This window comes from Eumetopias jubatus, unplaced genomic scaffold, assembly GCF_037043125.1.
Source record: "Eumetopias jubatus isolate StellerSeaLion01/CBP00866 unplaced genomic scaffold, mEumJub1_p1.0 scaffold_6, whole genome shotgun sequence".
NCBI lineage: Eukaryota > Metazoa > Chordata > Mammalia > Carnivora > Otariidae > Eumetopias > Eumetopias jubatus.
The window spans coordinates 91,101,825-91,108,319 of NW_028274812.1; positions in this window are offsets into that span (position 1 = coordinate 91,101,825).

Below are 6,495 nucleotides of genomic sequence, written 5' to 3' on the forward strand. Positions count from 1 at the left end.
ACAGCCACATGCAGAAGAATGAAACTGGACCATTTCCTTACACCACACACAAAAATAGACTCCAAATGGTTGAAAGACCTAAACGTGAGACAGGAGTCCATCCAAATCCTAAAGGAGAACACAGGCAACAACCTCTTCGACCTCAGCCACAGCAACTTCTTCCTAGAAACATCACCAAAGGCACAGGAAGCCAGGGCAAAAATGAACTATTGGGATTTCATCAAGATAAAAAGCTTTTGCACAGCAAAAGAAACAGTCCACAAAACCAAAAGACAACCAACAGAATGGGAGAAAATATTTGCAAATGACCTATCAGATAAAGGGCTAGTATCCAAAATCTATAAAGAACTTGTCAAACTCAACACCCAAAGAACAAATAATCCAATCGCTCAGCATCAGGGAAATCCAAATCAAAACCTCAATGAGATAACCACCTCACACCAGTCAGAATGGCTAAAATTAACAAGTCAGGAAACGACAGATGTTGGTGGGGATGCAGAAAAAGGGGAACCCTCCTACACTGTTGGTGGGAATGCAAGCTGGTGCAACCACTCTGGAAAACAGTATGGAGGTTCCTCAAACAGTTGAAAATAGAGCTACCATACAATCAGCAATTGCACTACTCGGTATTTACCACAAAGATACAAATGTAGGGACCCAAAGGGGTACGTGCACCCCGATGTTTATAGCAACAATGTCCACAATAGCTAAACTGTGGAAAGAGCCAAGATGTCCATTGACAGATGAATGGATAAAGAAGAGGTGGTATATATACACAATGGAATATTATGCTGCCATCAAAAGGAATGAGATCTTGCCATTGGCAACGACCTGGAGGGAACTGGAGGGTGTTATGCTGAGTGAAATAAGTCAATCAGAGAAAGACATGTATCATATGACCTCACTGATATGAGGAATTCTTAATCTCAGGAAACAAACTGAAGGTTGCTGAAGAGGTGGGGGTTGGGAGGGATGGGGTGGCTGGGTGATAGGCATTGGGAAGGGTATGTGCTATGGTGAGCGCTGTGAATTTTACAAGACTGTTGAATCACAGATCTGTACTTCTGAAACAAATAATGCAATATATGTTAAAAAAAAAAGAAGAAGATAGCAGGAAGGGAAGAATGAAGGGGAGTAAGTCAGAGGGGGAGACGAACCATTAGAGACAATGGATTCTGAAAAACAAACTGAGGGTTCTAGAGGGGAGGGGGTGGGGGGATGGGTTAGCCTGTTGATGGGTATTAAAGAGGGCACATTCTGCATGGAGCACTCGGTGTTATGCACAAACAATGAATCCTGGAACAGTACATCAAAAACTAATGATGTAATGTATGGCGATTAACATAACAATAAAAAAATTAAAAAAGAAAAAAGAACCAACCCTTTAGGGCTAAGACTTTGTGAATATATTGCCTTTGAGGCACGTTCCATTTTCTGCATGACATAAGATACTGCTTTCTTAGAAATCAGTGACATTACTTCAAGTATTAATTCAGAAGAAGTAGTAGAGCTCCAGAATTAAGAATTGGAGCTCTGAAGCTGAATCCTACCTCTCCCAATTCATCACCATGGACCTTGTGCAGGCCATTTACCCTTTCTTGGCTTCTTTTTCTTCATTTGCAGAATGGAGATGCCACCATTCTAGGATTGTAATAAGAACGATTGAGGTATTTCATAGTGTGCATTAAATAACTGTTATCCTTTGCTATTACTTTATTTTGAGTTTCTTTCCAACATTAAAGTTTAATTCTGTCTTGTGCTAAATAAACACAAGAAATTCTATTTGAAGTTATGTCTAGTCCCATGTACTCTACTCTGGAAATAAAAGTTCTGAGATTGATTATGATGCACAAATGGATGTCCATGTTATGAAATATTTAACTTCAGTCCATATGCTAAATAATTTCTTAAGTACTTGGTATAAATATAATTATCTTTTTGTTTTCCTTATATTCACTCTATGTTTTATTTTTGCAGCAATTACTTTAAAAAGTTATCAATGTGAAAATGCAGTTTCCTGTCATTTAAAACACTGTAACTTATCTATCTTTCCAGAATAGAAAAGCAGAAATTATTTTCTGCAGTTTCATAAAGTCTTGTTCTTCACTGTCACTCTTGCCTGCTGACTGTTCCTCAGGCTCCAATACCGTATCTGTTAGTCCTTATCACTGATATGAGGAATCATATCATCTATATAACTTAAAGGAACATTCATCTGCTCATTTCTTCAGCACATAAGAGAGCATTCTGGAACATGTATTCCTCTTTTATTTTTTGGCCAGGATATACTCTGAGTTCATTACAAATATTAGTTTTTTGGGTCCTTATAACAACCTCGTAAATAGACACTTACCTTTCTTTTACAGCTAAGGAAATTGAAGCACAGTGAGATTGATCAGCTTGCTCAAGGACACACAACTGGGGAGTGGTGGAATCATGGTTGTATTTGAACCCAGGTATTGCAGCTCCAAGATCCACTATATTGTGTGATCTCACTTACCATGAATTTGGGTCTACAAAGAAGAAACCTGGTGTGATATTTCAAGGATGTGTAGAAGTAGGATCATTTTGGAAAATTTTTCTTCCCAAAAAATATCTGTATAAAGTATCCTTCTTTATAAAACCATTGTCTTTATCACAGTAGTTAGTAGTTACTGAGTACTTTCTCTTTGTACAGTGCTCTACAGCTGTTCATACTTGCTATCGCATTTCATACTTTTAATAGCTCTTGGAAGTAGATAATATTACTAATTCCATTTTACAGATGAAGGAATTGAGGCATGCAGAGTTGATGGCCTGATTTTGGTTACATAGCTATTGAGTGGTAAGGCCAAAATTTAAGCTCATGCTTTTAAAACATGTTATGCTCCTTTACTACAAGTAACAGTATCAGACACATTTTACCAGCCCACATTGTTCTTCGTTTGTTTTAATACCTGACTTTTAATGCAATGTCTATTTCAAACAAAATTCAAGAAACATTTTATATTATTAATGAATGAAAAATTCTGGCATAATGTGTGTTTTTTGAGTTCAACTATCTTCTGGGACCTCCTTTTAAGTCAATTTATATCTTGAAAATCATCTTAATTCACCAGTATGTTTTAAATGAGGTGATAGCAAGGAGAATTAGAGCAAAAATGTATTCATTTATTTATCCAAAGAAAGCCTATCTAATTATATGTATCTATCCACCCATCCACTCATCCATCCATCCATCTACCCATCCATCCATCTAGAGAATATCTACTGTGTGTTAGGCATTGTGATTTGCTGGGGATTCACTGTTGAGTAATCAGATAAAGTTCTGTATTTGTGGATCTTATGTACTAATGAAAATATTCACAAAACCTTTCTGTATCTTCTTGGGGTTAGTGTTTTCTTGGCAACGAAAATGAATCACTCTTTTTGAATAAGGGTATGTATGGTTTATTACTAAATAAACATAGGAAGGGACCATTCAGGAGAAATAAATAATTACATACCTTGGAGATATTGCAGGTCCAGTTCCAGACCATCACAATAAAACAAATACCACAATAAAGTGAGTCAGATCAATGTTTTGTTTTTCAGCTCATATAAAAGTTATGTTTACTCTATACTATAGTCTATTAAATGTGCAATAGCATTATGTTTAAAAGAACAGTGTATGTGTCTTTATGCTAACCATCATCTGAGCCCCCAGCAAATCATAGTCACTAATCACAGATCACCCTGATAAATTTAATAATAATGAAAATGTTTGAAATATTGCAAGAATTACCACAGTGTGACACAGAGACATGAAGTGAGCAAATGCTACTGGGGAAAATGGTGCTGATAGACTTCCTTGATTCAGAGTTGCCATAAACCTTCAATTTATAAAAAACACAATATTTGCAAAGTACAATAAAGTGAAACACAATAAAATGAGGTTGCCTATACTTGCCTGCTGATTAGATGCCCCTCTGTAAGAAGAGATAAATTTGTTTTTGAATGATTTTAAAAAAAGACTTGCAGATGAAAACTAGTGAAAAGTTTGAAATACTGAGTTAAACATGTTTACACAGGCTATTTTGTTTTGCTTTTTCTCTGAAAAACTGCTCATTCTTTATTATGCTAATGTTTGTTTTAATCTTTAAGCAGAAGGATACAGAATGTAGCATTTCTGAAAATTATTTCACCATATTCTTCATTTTGAGGAATATCAGCTAATAGCATCATCAAATGATAGTATTCTGAAAATGCTAAATTTTAAACTAGAAAACATATTTTTAAATCTTCAAATAGTTTATTCCATATGGAATGTGTAAAATCCATATGTGTATGAGCAGTCAACCTGCCCTTATTATACCTGACAAAGGACATTCATTCATCTATCACCCATTTCTGGAACATGAAATGTGTGATACCACTGTGCTAGAGACTAGGCAAACGAAATGCTAAAACATCATCTTTGCTATGAATAATCACCTCAGTAAAAACTACATCAACATATCTCTTACAAAAACCAAAAGAAACAAATAATCCTCTCAGTGTTAAATTCATTGGCACCAGCTAAGATTCTCTTTGACAAGCATTATCCAAGCAAAACCAGTCACTATGGAACAGTCATGTTCAGCCTCCATCTAGAAAGTCACTAAAGGAATATTTCAAACAGTCTACATTTAATTCTTTCCAATGCAACTTTAAATTTATAATTTTAAGTTTCCTCATAGCCTCATTGAAGAAGCGAAAAGAAGCAAGCAAAATTAATTCTAATAATCCATTTTATGTAACCCAGTATGTCATTTCAAAATGTAATCCACATGAAAACAATAGGATACATTTCATGCTTTTTCTTTATAATAAATCTTTGAAATTTAGTGTTTCTTACATCTCAGTTCAGGCTAGCCACATTTCAAGTGATATAGCTGCATGTGGCATTGAACAGAGCAGCTCTACAAGAAAACTACTCAGCATTATGATAAGCTACTTTACATTGCATTTGTCTGGCCTTTGGATGTGGCACTATTTGTTCATTCATTCTTCAGCAAATGTTTGTTGTGCTTTTACTCTTTGTCAAATGATGTGCATACACTAAGAACGCAACATGTACAAAAGGCCCTGTTCCTTTGAGTTTGGACAACTGAAGGAGAGATAACATTCTAATAAACTGTCCCAAAAGCAGTGCATCTTGAGGATTTGGATATACAAAGGGACAAGGAGATGTAACCCAGCTGGGGTCATAACAGGTGAATTGAGTCTGAAAAGATGGCAGTGACCACCTGGAAAAGAGAGAACTGATGAGTACAGACCAACAGAAAAAAACAGTGTGATTAAAGACAAGGGGAGGAAAAAAAAAAAAACGGTATGAGTGAAGAAGTGCTAACAATTCAGCTTTCTCAAAATATACAATATGTTAGGAGAGAGTAAATGATGAAGCTGAACAGGAGGCAGGGGCTAGGTCTTGGAAAGCCGTAGATGTCATTTTAAGTAGCTGGAATTCATCCAGCAGGATCAGACTTTAAGTTTTTAAGTTTTAAATAAATTATATTAGCAGCTCTATGGGAGTGCATTTGGGAGAAGAGCAGAGGATGGTGGCTTAGGTAGGAGAGGGCCAAATAGTTTAGAGAAAAAAAAGTCTCAATTTGAACAGGGAAATGAGAGAGAGAGGAGGAAACAGATTTTGTAAATATTTGGATTAAAATCAATAAGACATGTAACAATTAGATTTAAGTTGAAGTAGTGTGTAAAGTCAAGGACAACAGCCCAGTTTCTATTCTGAGCTGATTAGGTAGCTGAGAAAACCAACCCTGAGGTAGAAAATATTGGAAGTCAAGCAAGTCGAAGGGAAAGATGATAAATTCACTTTTGTACCTATGAACTCTAAAATGCCTCAAGGGAGTATCAGGTCAAGATTTCCATGAGACAATGGATGAAGCTCCAAAGTGAGATCTGACTGGTTTTGTGCTATAATTGAAGCAATGAGAGGGAATGAGATTACCCAAAGAGAGTCCAGAATTCTAAAACCACCTTTGAGAAAACAAAGTGGCTCAAGTTCCCCACGTCTTTCTAGAAATCATTGGCATTCTTAGTATGTCTCCACAGGGCTGACAGAGGAGTGTTTCTAAGATATCGTACCATTGACTTGTTTCAAATTCTTCAGGCTCCTTTCTTACTGGTTTGTAAATACAGACTTTATCCTGAGACCCCCATTTGCCTGAGGTTTCATATTCATCCACAGGACTGTGGTTCCATGTAGTTGCATCAAGAGCCCATTTGCCCTGTGCTTTTGTTGTAGGTCTCTAACTCTGCCTGGAAGACCCCCCCTAATTGTCTGTACCCAGTGAGCTCCTGTTGTACTGTCCTCTAGTTTCTAAGGCAGCTTTCCCTGACAGTGAAGTCTGAGTTAATTTCCCAATTCCATAGCAACCTGTATTTATGTCTATTCTAGCATTTCTCATCTTGTTTTTACTGCAGTTATGACTTTGTCTTTTATCTTCTTTCTCTATGGTACATACTTTTTGAAAGTAT